The sequence below is a fragment of the Hypomesus transpacificus genome, chromosome 3, assembly GCF_021917145.1.
Source record: "Hypomesus transpacificus isolate Combined female chromosome 3, fHypTra1, whole genome shotgun sequence".
NCBI classification, from domain to species: Eukaryota; Metazoa; Chordata; class Actinopteri; order Osmeriformes; family Osmeridae; genus Hypomesus; species Hypomesus transpacificus.
Window position 1 is genome coordinate 416,038 of NC_061062.1, and position 15,162 is coordinate 431,199.

General features: G+C 46.0%; 1 protein-coding gene across 1 annotated transcript in view; it reads left to right on the forward strand.

Moving 5' to 3' along the window:
* The first annotated feature begins 12,707 nt into the window (after positions 1–12,707).
* The window catches only part of LOC124466546 (KATNB1-like protein 1), a 29,385-nt gene continuing 26,930 nt past the window's right edge, over positions 12,708–15,162 (forward strand). Inside the window, exon 1 of the mRNA XM_047018487.1 lies at positions 12,708–13,445. The gene's annotated coding sequence lies outside the window, so the exon portion shown is untranslated. The remainder of the gene's footprint in view (positions 13,446–15,162) is intronic.

Here is a 15,162-nt window from a genome sequence, read left to right on the forward strand (position 1 = left end):
ATGGGTTTCTCAGAATAACTACACTGCACACTCTACTCTGTTTATGTTGGTAAAGCGACAGTCAACTCCATGGAATATGTTTAGAATTTGATACAATTGTTGAGATGTGGTTAAGTCATGGCTGAGTGGCTTGGGTCCTCGGGTCGACACAAGCTCGAGACTCCAGAACCAGCTGAGCCAGAACGCCAATCACCTGGGCACACATGACATTCTGAACAAACATCACCTGGGACAACATCCTGCTCAGAGCTGTAGAACCACTTACGGATATTGACAAGCCCACCACATCCACACCACTAGTGATCCAGCTGGGATCCAAACATGGTGTGGATGTGGTAGAGACCGAAAGTCTGGGTCTCTACTAACCCTAACCCTAACCTTAAGGTCTGGGTCTCTACTAACCCTAACCCTAAGGTCTGGGTCTCTACTAACCCTAACCCTAAGGTCTGGGTCTCTACTAACCCTAACCCTAAGGTCTGGGTCTCCATGCATATTACCTGTTGGAATTTAACCTAAACAAGAAGGGGAACAAACTCTCACAAGCCTTACCCGTTATTTCAAACCTAAGTGGAAGTGTCAATAACTCAATATCTGATATGCGATATCTAATATGGGACATCAGAGGCATCCCTTTGAGAGAGCCAAGGAAATCTGAATGTTGAATTGTCCAGTTCTAAGTTGCCAACTGAATTATGCTAGGCCTCGTTTTCTGTCTTTCTTTTGTTGCTCAGAAAATGTTGCCAGGTGTCCAGAATATCATCTGGTTCGTGCAGTATGCCTCAGCCTCGTGGATCATGTTACACTGACATATATCTGCTTTATCTATACACTGTCTATTTTTAAATAATGATTGTAAGTGGTTTTAAATCTGCATCCATTCTGGGATCTGTGAAGGAGGAGTGGGGAGCGGCTGTCCTACTGAGGCTGTCCTGCTGAGGCTGGAGTGTGAGGCTGGAGTGGGAGGCTGGAGTGTGAGGCTGGAGTGGGAGGCTGCAGTGTGAGGCTGGAGTGTGAGGCTGCAGTGTGAGGCTGGAGTGGGAGGCTGCAGTTAGAGGCTGCAGTGTGAGGCTGGAGTGTGAGGCTGGAGTGTGAGGCTGCAGTGTGGGGCTGCAGTGTGCATGCGTGTGGGGCTCAGGGGGGACTCAAACCTTCCCAACCCAGCCTCTGAATCCTGCAGAAAGTGACCCATGCAGAAACCTGCTGACTGCTCCAGAGGGCATATCCGTCTGAGCAGAGCGGCTCTCCTGTTCTGCAGAAGCGTTCAGCGTGCTGCAGCAGCATGCTGGAATCCCATCAAGCCAGTGTTGACTTAAGAGTTTGGATATGTACCTGAGACAGGACTGGTAATGTAAATCCTGGAGTGTGCTGTGATCCTTGTCTTCTGAAGAGTGCGTACTGTAACTCATACTGTACAGAAAAGATTTAATTGAACAAATACACACGTTGTTGTTGTGGAACGTAATGTAATACTTTACGTTTAGTTTGGAGATTGTGTGTTGTAGAAAGATAAGGAATATCACACAGGAAGTTGTGTTGGGATAGTCTGTGTCTGTAGCTAAGATGGGTGCTAGGTCAGCCAGGTACAAACCCCGTCATCACGACAACTCCCAAAGCAATTACCAGGCGCTATTTACCTACTGACATTAAATCATCAGCTAGCCTGAGTGCCGGGTCTGAGCAAGAAAACAAACTAACTGATGAATACAAATAAACCCAGACCATGTTGAAAGAAAGATGAGTTAAATTAATGCAGTGATCAACTCAACAGCTTCCAATGATTTTGTACCCGCTTCACAACTGATCCACACAATCCTCCAGAGAAGCCTGAGTCATAAACTGAATTTGGATCATTTATCCCAGCTCAGGGTCACAGCGTCTTCCTGTAGCGGTTTGAGATGACTTAACCCATCTCATGTTTCAGATGCAGTGGTGAGGACGTCAACACGACCTCTGGTCCGGCCTGAGCTGGGCTGAGAGTGTTGAGAACTGGAAGACAAACCAGGAGCAGCACCCAGGTGAGCAGTCCTGGATGATGTTGCTCTCAGGTTCAGAGGAAGTCTTTGATTTCACCTTGTCTGATAATCTACCTGGAGAGAAACTGTTTTTGTAGAGATGTGCAAAATTATACATCACCTCATAACACATGTTTATCTTGAGAAACATTGAACTAATATCACATCAACACACCCCTGCCTTAACTTGCAGCCATTAAGTTTGTCCTGGGACAGTATCCAGCCAGTATCCAGGCAGTATCCAGGCAGTAGCTGGGTCTGATTCACAAGCCAGGTGGGAACCAGCAGGGATGTAAGACCATGCTGTGTATTTTCCCCATAATGCATTGCAAATGTCCTCAGCGCAGTGAGCACCCCATGGTCCTAGCGCACGTGAGGGAAAGATGAACTAAGCAGCACACTGTGGAGCTGTGCTGCTCGTCACAGGAGACAGTAAAGGTTGCTGTGCCCTGAGCCTCACTGTCTGGAGGGGATGTCTCAAACAGAGAGCTCCTCTGCAGGCCAGGATCAGATCTGGATGCTGTTCTCATGGCAGAGAATACGCTTCCATACAAGTCATAAACAACTGCTATTAAATGAGTGTTTTCTCTCTGGCTCTCCCCTGTCCACTTTTGTCGTATTTGGAAGCATTTAAGGTGACTACATTTCATCAAGTCAACAGTGGATTAGGTGCCAGATGTAACAGGTTACTGAGTTCTCTGTAAGCCCTCAGGCTTGCTGTGGAAGGGAACTCTGTCCCTCATAGCATACATTTAGTCATTTAGCAGACGCTTTTATCCAGAGCGACTTACAGTAAGTACAGAGACATTCCCCCCGAGGCAAGTAGGGTGAAGTGCCTTGCCCAAGGACACAACATCATGTTGCACGGCGGGGAATTGATCCGGCAACCTTCTGATTACTAGCCCGACTCCCTCACCGCTCAGCCATCTGAGTCCCAGCCTGGCAGTTATAATCAAGTGCAAATCCTGTCCTGGGTGCAACACCAGAGGGGTAAAGTGAAGATTATGGATTTATCAACAAATAGGATGGACCAGCGGTGCCACATGACATCTGTTCAGCTCTGTTTGAATGCTCATGTTAAACAGAGACTACAAATATTTTGCCATCAGACAGTGTTGTCCCTGCATGTGTACTGGAGTCTGAAATGTCATCCATTCATTATTACATCATCATCCATTCATTATTACATCATCATCCATTCATTATTACAGTCTCTCCAGACTGACCAGAGAAGGGCTGGTAGACCAACAGCTGTACGTATGGAGATATTACAAGTAGCTGTACGTATGGAGATATTACAAGTAGCTGTACGTATGGAGATATTACAAGTAGCTGTACGTATGGAGATATTACAAGTAGCTGTACGTATGGAGATATTACAAGTAGCTGTACGTACGGAGATATTACAAGTAGCTGTACGTATGGAGATATTACAAGTAGCTGGACGTATGAAGATATTAAAAGCAGATGTGTAAACTGAAATGTCCTCCACATGGAAAACCAGACGGAGGCTAACCCTACTACTGTAGATCCAGCCTTACCCAGCCAACACATGCACCAGCCAACACGTGCACCGGGCACAGACGTGCACCAGACACAGATGTGCACCAGACACAGACGTGCACCAGACACAGACATGCACCAGACACAGACATGCACCAGACACCTTTGCTGAGTTACATTTGCTCTGAACTGCAAATATTGATAAAATGTTATATGTTACTAATTTGTCTTGTGGATCAAATCTTTGATCTTTGATCCTTTCATGGTCTAAATGTTTATACGTGTAAAACATGTTCCTCAGGTTTTATGAGAGTTCAACATGGCCACCTTTACCTGACAAAACTGTGTCATAGCCTTCTCTGTCAGGAATGTAATCTGCTTTTCAGAAGCATGACCACCAGCTGGCTGTAAATCTACAGATGTAAACTCAGGTGTATTTCTGTTCCTGTCAAGCATCTTCTCTGGCCTCTGCCAGCCAGGAATACATACCTTACCCGCCTGAAGGAATACATACCTTACCCTGCCTGAAGAAAACAGGGATCCACATGTGCAGAGCACCTGTCTGAGAAGCACCAAAAACACTCAAGTGTTATGCGGAGAGTTTGGACACTTGAAGCAGCGTTTCACTGCAAGCTGGGAACGTGTGGTTCCCAGAACTACTTTTCATGGAACCTGCAGCCTGATTTTAGCTTCGTTCCCACCGCAGGATCTTTCCTCAGAAGTACGCTGACGAATGCTTCGTACAGGCCTACATGAATATAATATAAATATATTTTGCGGTTTGATAACTCTTCCCCACCCTTACCATGCCAGAGATTTCAGAATACACTTTCATTGTGTGTCACAATGTAAAATAAGAAAATATCAGTGTAATTTAGTTTAATTGATATGAATACCGTATTGTATAAAGACCGTCCAACCACATGAACAAGTAACAGCTTTTTCAGTGGTGTAGCTGGTTAAAGCGATGTCTGACGACGTCAACGTGAGTCTGGATACCCGACTTAACGCCCCAGTGCAGGGCACCTCGGACGATATTCTTTAACTTTTCCTGTGAGAAAATGACACAATTCTAACGGCCTACAAATGTATCACAACATTTTAATATGTGAGCACTAATATCAGATCAAAATGAACACATGTAGCCTTGATTAACATATTAAATAACGTAGGGTAGTCTACCGTCAGAGACAACCACTACGGCCATTCAGCCAGTTTAAACAGCTGCTAGATGACGCTGTTCATTTTCAATGCGCCGATAGTTCAGCTCTTTGGGCCGGCACAATCCGGAAGAAACCACCAAAGCTTCACAAGGCATCGTTCGCCCATCCCTAGGCAACGAGTTCTCTGCAGCCCTCTTGTCTCCTTGTCGTAATTTCAGCAAACTTTCGCCGGCCCCCTGGCCCTCCTTAGGGTGATTAAACACTGCCCAAAACTGATCTGTGAACAGGGCATAGTTATCTGTCTCTGGACCCTGTTGTTCCCATTCAGCCGTTACCCACTCAAGCACCTTGCCAGTCAGTTAAGAAATTAGGAAAGTCACCTTTGCTGTCTCGGAACGAGACTGAGCGGAATCCTGGGAGAGGTGTAACGTGCATTGCAGGGGGAAACCTCAGCATCCCTCCAGTAAGCCGCTACACCTCTCCGGTAGAGCTATTCCATTCTCTCTGTGTAAGGGTGGCGCTGGCCGTTCCTAATCAGGATGTTCTGAGTCAGGCCGCGCTGGAGTATCGAGTCGCTGGAGCAGCGTCCCCATAGCTGTGTTCGGCTGGTCACTTTGTTCCTGTTGTTGACCTGATAGTTGTTCTGATACCTTGATAGCGTGTTCCATGTTGAGATCCTCGGCTTCATCCCACGGTGGTGGAGTCTTCTGTGATAAAGCAGCCAAGGACTCAGCGTCTTTAGGATGAAAGCACACAAGTTCTTTACTTGATTACAAAACAAAGGTCAGACGCCACACGGCCATCGAAAACAAAACAAAGAATAAGACTCTCCACAACCTGACCCTGACCCTGGAGGCGCAGTTTCAGACACACATGACTGCAGGGCTGGATTTGCCTGGGTCCTTCTCAAGACAATGTAAATAACAATTGCATATGGGGAACTTCCACATGTGATCATACAAAACCATTGTGGCATATCTCTGTAGACAAGTAACTTCCTTCTGCTGAAACACTTATATATCAATAGCCAATAGACAGAGCGTTGGCGTTGAGCTGGCCCTGGAGAGTGACAAGGTAGACAGACAGGCAAACCACAAGCTGCAGTTTACCACCATGGATGGATGAGACTGAATTCTACAATTTTGTGTTCCTCAATTATATATATCACCTGAAAAAACTAGTGATGATGGTAACTGCCTCGCAATTCAACATGTAAGTCTTTGCGAAGAGCAACCTCTGTTTTATCTGACGATGATATCACTAAGTGGTCTCCTGGCTGGGCAGTGTAAAACTTTGACCTGACAGGCAAGAAAATGTTAGCGTGTTAGATCATGTCTTTATTCTCCAACAAATTCCCTGTGGTCAGCCAGAGGAGCTCGTTAAAGGAGATTTGAATTATTCTGCGTGTCCAGGTTCTCACCAAGCAGCCAGGTCTGAGGCTGAGACAGACTGCTTCATACCGGCGACTGTTTGTGAGCAATCTGGAAAGCAGCATTCCCCTCACACGGCCAGTCCTGGCCTCCTCTTTTTCCATCCTGTGGTTTCTATATAAACAGTCTGGAGAAAGGACACCACTTTTGGACAGCTTCAGTGTTTGGTTGAGACGTCTTTAAGTTGGCTATGAACGGAGAATATCAAAGGTGGTAATGTTATCATCTTTTTGATATTTTAAACATATGGTAACGTCATAGTTTCAATATCACGAGTATGTGACTGAAAATGCTCTTAAGATGTCACTGGGTAGCATCATCTTTGTCCTGATAAAACACCAAGTGTTTCCAAATGGAAGGAAGGGTAGGGATGAAACTGGCTGCCAGTTCTTCATTTGAAGCAGATGGTTGATCTGATTAATGTAGGATGTTTAATCAAATCGAATTGAAACAAATGTGTACCTAAAGTGACATCTTGGCCAGATGTTTTGAGTGATTTGTTTGAAAAAGTCCCTCAAATGGAGATCATGAGATCACGTAATCAGGAGATCAAGATAATGACAAGGTATTGATGACAGTTATAAGTCTAGTCAGTATTTCAACAGCTCCCTACTGTGTGCATTAAGTGTGAATATGTTTTTCTCAGAGTGGAGGGTAATGCGAGTTATTCCCTTTATTAACCCAGAGGGATATTCAAGAACATTACATTCTGACAGAGGAGCGTGAAGATGGAGCAAATCCTGCTGGAGTTACTGTGTCAGTAAAGCTCTGCAGGTAAACAAGCTGCACCGTGGAGAAGAATGAGAGCACTATGACCGCTGAGGGCCGTTAAGAGAGAGTTTCCATGGCTTAACAGGCTTTTGCTAAATCGCACCCAATTTAATCAGGAAAATGTCCTTGGAATGCTTCGTGCCTCTAGTGGGACTACAAATAATGAGCAGCTTCTGAGGAATTTAAATGAAAAGTCTGGAGGAATCTATTACATAAGTACTGGTTTCGCAGAAGCTTTTGTTTTAATTAGAAAACTATTCGTTTAACAGAAAGTGCTGAATAAAGTGTTAATCAAGTGAAAGTAATGACTTCTGTAAACCTGTCTGCTTCTCCTTCACGCCGGCACCTGAACGAGCTGCTCATCTCATTCATATTGAAGTCTTCACTACATGGGAGTCTTCACTGCGTGAGAGTCTTCACTGCATGGGAGTCTTCACTGCGTTGGAGTCTTCACTGCGTGAGAGTCTTCACTGCATGGGAGTCTTCACTGCGTTGGAGTCTTCACTGCGTGTGAGTCTTCACTGCGTGGGAAGTCTTCACTGCGTGGGAGTCTTCACTATATGGGAGTCTTCACTGCGTGAAAGTCTTCACTGCATGGGAGTCTTCACTGCGTTGGAGTCTTCACTGCGTGAGAGTCTTCACTGCGTGGGAAGTCTTCACTGCGTGGGAGTCTTCACTACATGGGAGTCTTCACTGCGTGAGAATCTTCACTGCATGGGAGTCTTCACTGCGTTGGAGTCTTCACTGCGTGGGAATCTTCACTGCGTGGGAGTCTTCACTGCGTGAGAGTCTTCACCCCGTGGAAGTCTTCACTGCGTGAGAGTCTTCACTGCGTGGGAGTCTTCACTGCGTGGGACCCTTCACTGTATGGGAGTCTTCACTGCGTGGGAGCCAGTACTGCTCATCTCAGTACTGGTGGACTTCTACTTTCTAGCATGATGCAAAATGTATATTCTTCTGATTCTTTCTTAGTTATTACTAACTAATTTTCGAAGCAATACAGCGAGACATCATCTTGTATCTTATTAGGTAAGTGCCATGTAGGCTACAGTGAGTGTTTCTTATAATAACACATACAGGGAATATAACAAAAAGGCCAATACACGTCTGTACTTCAGCTAAACCTGATACACTGCTTGACAATTTCACTGAGGTCGATATGTGAGAAAGTCATTAGTGTCAATAAAATGAAAATAATATAAATCCACTTTTCAATAGCACGTGTCCCTTCATTGCCTAGCAACAAGCACAACAGTCTTTTTGAAAGTTAAATTTGAAACATTTTTAATTTTTTTATAATACTAAGTGACGAATAAACATGTCACCCTGTTCTAATTTAAATTTAAATCATGAACCTCCCTCTTAGTATAACTGAGTCCTCAGTGACGCATTGACTGAAAGAATGCTTAAAGATTTTATTTATTGCAACCTTCCATCTCGATTGCCTAAGTAAATATTATGGATACATGAAATAAAAGGGTTGTATTACTTGCATAAAAATACCTCAGTGACATCTGTTACTCAATCCTCTTTATGAAATATTCACATTTCAGAAACCAATGAAAGTCTAAAACGCTTATTTTGGCAAATTATTATCTAACATATCAAACAGGAGTCTTTTCAGGGTCCATTTCTCTTAATTGTCAGAAGTGCCAATGATCACACACAGGAAATGAGGAGCCTGTGTTGATCCACCAGAAGCAGGTTCCTACGTCATCCAGATACTGCCTCTCTGGGAAGACAGGACGTCAGAAACATGATGCAGTCTGAAGCTTATTTATGCTATGTTGCTGATACAACATCCCCATCAAAGCACCAGTGTCGAAGAGAGAAACTTCACTCACAATTCAGCTTTGAAGAAAGTGTTAAGGTGTATACTGCCACCCAAAGGTGGAATGACTCCCTGAGGGAGGGCATGGTGTCAGCTGGGAGGGCATGGTGTCAGCTGGGAGGGCATGGTGTCTGCTGGGAGGGCATGGTGTCAGCTGGGAGGGCCTGGTGTCAGCTGGGAGGGCCTGGTGTCAGCTGGGAGGGCATGGTGTCAGCTGGGAGGGCCTGGTGTCTGCTGGGAGGGCATGGTGTCAGCTGGGAGGGCATGGTGTCTGCTGGGAGGGCCTGGTGTCAGCTGGGAGGGCATGGTGTCTGCTGGGAGGGCCTGGTGTCAGCTGGGAGGGCATGGTGTCGCTGGGAGGGCCTGGTGTCTGCTGGGAGGGCATGGTGTCTGCTGGGAGGGCCTGGTGTCTGCTGGGAGGGCCTGGTGTCTGCTGGGAGGGCCTGGTGTCTGCTGGGAGGGCATGGTGTCTGCTGGGAGGGCATGGTGTCTGCTGGGAGGGCCTGGTGTCAGCTGGGAGGGCATGGTGTCAGCTGGGAGGGCCTGGTGTCAGCTGGGAGGGCCTGGTGTCTGCTGGGAGGGCCTGGTGTCAGCTGGGAGGGCATGGTGTCGCTGGGAGGGCCTGGTGTCAGCTGGGAGGGCCTGGTGTCTGCTGGGAGGGCATGGTGTCAGCTGGGAGGGCCTGGTGTCTGCTGGGAGGGCCTGGTGTCTGCTGGGAGGGCATGGTGTCTGCTGGGAGGGCATGGTGTCTGCTGGGAGGGCATGGTGTCAGCTGGGAGGGCATGGTGTCTGCTGGGAGGGCATGGTGTCTGCTGGGAGGGCCTGGTGTCAGCTGGGAGGGCATGGTGTCGCTGGGAGGGCCTGGTGTCAGCTGGGAGGGCCTGGTGTCTGCTGGGAGGGCATGGTGTCAGCTGGGAGGGCCTGGTGTCTGCTGGGAGGGCCTGGTGTCTGCTGGGAGGGCATGGTGTCTGCTGGGAGGGCATGGTGTCTGCTGGGAGGGCATGGTGTCAGCTGGGAGGGCATGGTGTCTGCTGGGAGGGCATGGTGTCAGCTGGGAGGGCATGGTGTCAGCTGGGAGGGCCTGGTGTCAGCTGGGAGGGCATGGTGTCTGCTGGGAGGGCATGGTGTCTGCTGGGAGGGCATGGTGTCTGCTGGGAGGGCCTGGTGTCAAATCTGCTATTTCGATAAATCAAGATTACTTCAGAATCAGAATTCGGTTTATTCGCCATGTATGTAATACAAACATGGAATTTACTGTGGCAGGGAGGTGCAAAACACTAAACATAAACGAATCTTAAGTTAAGTGAAAGTACAAAAGTTTAACTATTTATAATGACTAAAGAATCTAATAATACAACAATTTAAATATAAAATATAAATAAAAGTAAGAATAACAATGAGCAGCGTGAGTGTTATTATGGGGATTAATACAAAATAATGAAATTAATACCATTCAAGGCTTTCAATTGGCTGTAAGAAAATAATAATATTATGGTAAATGTTTATAAATCCCTGTTGTGATAATTTCTTTGTATCTGGTGTGTTAGTGGGGATATTGAATGGTGCATACATCTGGACTGACTGAATAATTACCTAATCTGTTTGTCTGCTTCAGTAGTGGCTGCAGACCTGTAGATATGGGGTGCAGACCTGTAGATATGGGGTGCAGACCTGTAGATATGGGGTGCAGACCAGTAGATATGGGGTGCGTGTGCTTCCAGCATGGGGACCAATGGTAACCCACAGCTATGAAAACAGACAGAGGCTCAAGATAAACAAATCTTCCATTTGAGTCCAGATCACTAAGGTTTGTTTTATTTTCCTATCACAGTCCCATTGCAGAGTGCAAAGTCACAGGTCTGGGTTTTCATTACATTCTGTCTTGTGTCAGGCTGGGAGGAAGTCATAGCACACAACACTGACACACTAAAGACAAATACAGTTTAAAATAAATGTATTTCAACAAACTATTGAAGTACTTTCCATATATTCCAGACATTACTATTTTCCAAGGTATTTTCTGCAAAATCCATGCTGACTCACCATGCAATTTTCCTGTGATAAACTGCAATTATTACAATTCTCTAAAAGGTGAGTTATTTAGTTATTTCATTATTCAGTTATTAAGGACTCTCCAGAACGGCCCAATCCCAAACAACACCAGACAGCCTGTTCCACCAGACAGCCTGTTCCACCAGCAGCAGACAGCCTGTTCCACCAGACAGCCTGTTCCACCAGACAGCCTGTTCCACCAGCAGCAGACAGCCTGTTCCACCAGACAGCCTGTTCCACCAGACAGCCTGTTCCACCAGCACCAGACAGCCTGTTCCACCAGCAGCAGACACCCTGTTCCACCAGCACCAGACAGCCTGTTCCACCAGCACCAGACAGCCTGTTCCACCAGCACCAGACAGCCTGTTCCACCAGACAGCCTGTTCCACCAGCAGCAGACAGCCTGTTCCACCAGACAGCCTGTTCCACCAGACAGCCTGTTCCACCAGCACCAGACAGCCTGTTCCACCAGCACCAGACAGCCTGTTCCACCAGACAGCCTGTTCCACCAGCACCAGACAGCCTGTTCCACCAGACAGCCTGTTCCACCAGCACCAGACAGCCTGTTCCACCAGACAGCCTGTTCCACCAGCAGCAGACAGCCTGTTCCACCAGACACCAGACAAGACAAAAAACAAACCTGTCACAAACATCTTATTTTACTTGCGACTTCCTGAATAGTTTGACCTGACTTTGTTCAGTTTTCTGTACTGTACAGTATGTAATGAAAGTCAGTCCTTCATCCCAGCAACCAGATGAATCAGCATTAGAATAACAGTGTGACCTCTGACTGACTTCTGATCCAGTCTGTCTAACTAGAAGATGTGCATTTCCAGTCATCAATAAACACTGGACTGAAGGCCTGCTTCACTCTCTCTCTTTCCAAACACTTGTGTGTGTCATGGCAAATTCCAACAGAATGACTATTGAATATTGCACATAAAGATTTAACTGTTCACTGACAGACTAGTTGGGTAACGTTGCTTCCAGGACAGCTACTTGCTCAAACACATGAAACCTCGTTATGTCCAATCTAGTCTGCTTCTGATTACAGATTCAGTAAAAAGTTTTTTAATGTGACTATAAAAAATATCTAGACATAGAGATTAAATGGTAAATAATTTAGGACAACATTTGGGAAAAAAGAAAGCCATGTTCAGACTGACAGTACACAGAACCAGAGTATGGCAACATTGATGGAGAGGACTGAGTGGAACCTAGTAGGCAAGCACACATTCCCATCGTCCTTCCTGACCAAGAGTTTCCATGGTTTGGAAAACAACGTGCAAACAAACCATTCCAAACATAAACAGGAAGCAAAAAAACACAATTCTCAGCATTGAAGGCCTAAAAATCAAATCTAAATGCTTCAACTTGGCACCTAACTAAGGATTAAGGGGTGAAAGCCTCAGGCCACAGTAAATCCCACTGGCAGTTTAACATGCAGTGCCGGTCTACACTGTAGCAGGACTAGCAGTTTAACATGCAGTGACGGTCTACACTGTAGCAGGACTAGCAGTTTAACATGCAGTGCCGGTCTACACTGTAGCAGGACTAGCATTTCCGGATGGTATTCAGGGAGGAGGCTGGTGTTGTGGGCCAAAAACTGAATTTTACAATCCTTAACTGGATGTTTCCCAGAACACAAGGAGTGTGTGTCATTAAAACAAAACAGGTTTACAGGATTCATTCTCTTTGTACGTTTGTATTTCCTGTTACAGTAGATATTTTCTATCACTTTTAATGTGGGTATTTTGGGCATATTGTCTAACAGACACTTTCTAATAACACAAATTATTTTTATTGATACAAAATACAGATGAATGATGCGATGATAGACTGTTGTCACTAACAAACTAGCAAGGCATCCATTTTCTGTATATATGTATATATATATATTATGATAGTTCTTCTTCTAAAATGACAAATCCCTCTGTCATGTCCATGAAATACTGGAGCTGAAAATGGTTGCAAGTGTTGACCCAAACATTGAACAATAATCAAAGAAACAGCTAAACTTCTAATCAAAACCATACTCCTGTTTTTTGGAAAGATCTCTTGGCTTGTGTATTTATGTAACTTTTTCGGCAGACAATCAGACACACAGAAAGCCTCGTAAGGGTGAGCCAGTTGTATGGAATAAGGTCGTTTGTCTTTTGGCAACTTTGATCTTACAGGAAGCTCTACAAACCTGTGATCATGTCATCATTGCACTGCTGAACTGACATGACTTCACAATAACACCGCATCCATGCCAACATGACCAGAGTCAACATCCAGACACATAATGAAGCTCTGTGATCATCCTCATGTTCAGAGTGTTCTGATTAAGTAGAGCTGAAGGTTCACCAGGGAGAACAATACTGGCTTGTTGGTTCCCGTGGATTAACAAACAGCAGACTGTTCTTAGAGCAACTCTGAAGTACAGTAGCCAAGCCATGCTACGCATTCCAACCCACTCCATTGACAAATCCCACGTCCAAGGTTCAGATGAGGGCTTTAGCAGTTCCTTCCGTAGCCAAAGTTGTTGTGTATGTTAACTGTTCCCCAGGATTCTCGTAATGCTGCTCAGCACTGGCTGTGTCTGTCAGAGGAGTTTCAGCAGCGAGGAAGCGAGCTGCCATATAAGGGAAGTGTACCGCCTCGTCAGAGCGCTTCCTCGAAGAGTCCCAGGACAGAACTGGTATGTATCTGGTCAGTGACTCACAGTCTTTCTTCTTCTGACCCTCTCTATCAATGCTGTTGTACATTGTGTGTGTGTGTGTGTGGGAAAGGGATATACTTTGTTTAGTTTCAGTGTGTCAGATCCACTACTGTGTACGTTGTGTATCTTTGGCTGTTGCTGAGTTACCATGACTGTTTATTTGATGGATTCCTAAGATTCATCTCAAGGGAAGGGATATACTTAATATCAACAGAGTGTACAATGCAAAGAGTGTTTTAGCAATAGCTCTGTTTCCCAGAGGGCTGTGTTTATATCTGTGTTGCACACATCAGAGGGATGACATCTAAAATGATCTCAAATCTAGATGGAATCATGCTGCAGGGGAACGCTTCATGAATCCAGAAGCTACAAAATGCTTCTGTCATCCAAGACCTTTTACATACTCCTATGAGAAATACCTTTTTGAGAGAGAGAGCGAGAGAGAGAGAGAGAGAGATTGAGAGAGAGAGAGAGAGAGAGAGAGAGAGAGAGAGAGAGAGAGACCTCTGTGTGGCCCAGGACCAGGAGGGTTTGGGGCCAGAGTCTTGCTCTTCTGACTGATGGTGTTAGTGTGTTAGGGTTCATCAGGGTTCAGTTGCTGTGTCTAGTTAGGGCTCCTGATCTCTACCCTGAGAGGACAGAGACCCCTGTGTGTCTAACTAGGCTGGTGTCCATGTCAAGCTGACTGCGTCTGTCTCCTGTCTGGAGCATAGCTGGTCTCCTTCCATCTTCCTCCTCCTGTCTCTATTCCTATCTCTATCCTCCTGTCTCTCTCTTCCTTCTCCCTCCCTCCCTCCCTCCCTCCCTCCCTCCCTCCCTCCCTCCCTCCCTCCCTCCCTCCCTCCCTCCCTCCCTCCCTCCCTCCCTCCCTCCCTCCCTGTATCCTCCTCCTCCTGTCTCTCCTCCTCCTCTCCTCCTCCTCCCTGCTGATTGAGTCACTCAGCAGCTGTGCTCCATCGCCCCTCACCTCATTCCACAGAAGACTCTTACAGCATCGTCACTTCCTCTTCTTCCTTTTATGGACGTGTCCACAGCAGACTTCTCTGGAGGACTGAGGATCCAGACTCATTATTCAGGACTGCGGCCTTCTGGTACCATGTTTAAAGTCATGGAAATGTAAGGCGAGGACCAATAAATCAGCATTCTTTGTTATTTTTCTGTGAGATCCCGACATTTTAAAGGTTTGTCTAAACAAACCCTGTGTTCCATGAAGTTAGAAAAGCACAATGCTGCACATTCTTGTATCCTTAGATTTACTATCTCTTTTGAAGACCTGTGTGCCAGTGTGTTTTCTGTGCTGCCAGTTCCACATCATGGAGATCACATGTGTTTTCTCTGGGAAGCCCACCACAAGACCAGACAGGCATTAGCAGCAGGGCATGTCTTCAGGAAGAAGAAGAAGAAGACAGAAACTCATTTATACAGCAGCAGTATTAGGAGCAGTAAGTGTTCCTTTACTGAATCTTTGTGCACTCTGTTCGTGTTTGGATTGTGATTACACATCTGATTTATGGTGTTCAGGAGGAATAGATAATCCCACTGTTTAAGCAGGTCTGTTGAAGACAGCAGATCAAATCTGAGCGTCTGGTCAGGCTGTGAGTGGTTCACCCCTCCAGGTGGGTGGGTGGGGGGGTGTTTGAGGAGGGACCTTGACCAGGGGTGAGACGGCTTTAGCTTGGCACATTATCACTGGACT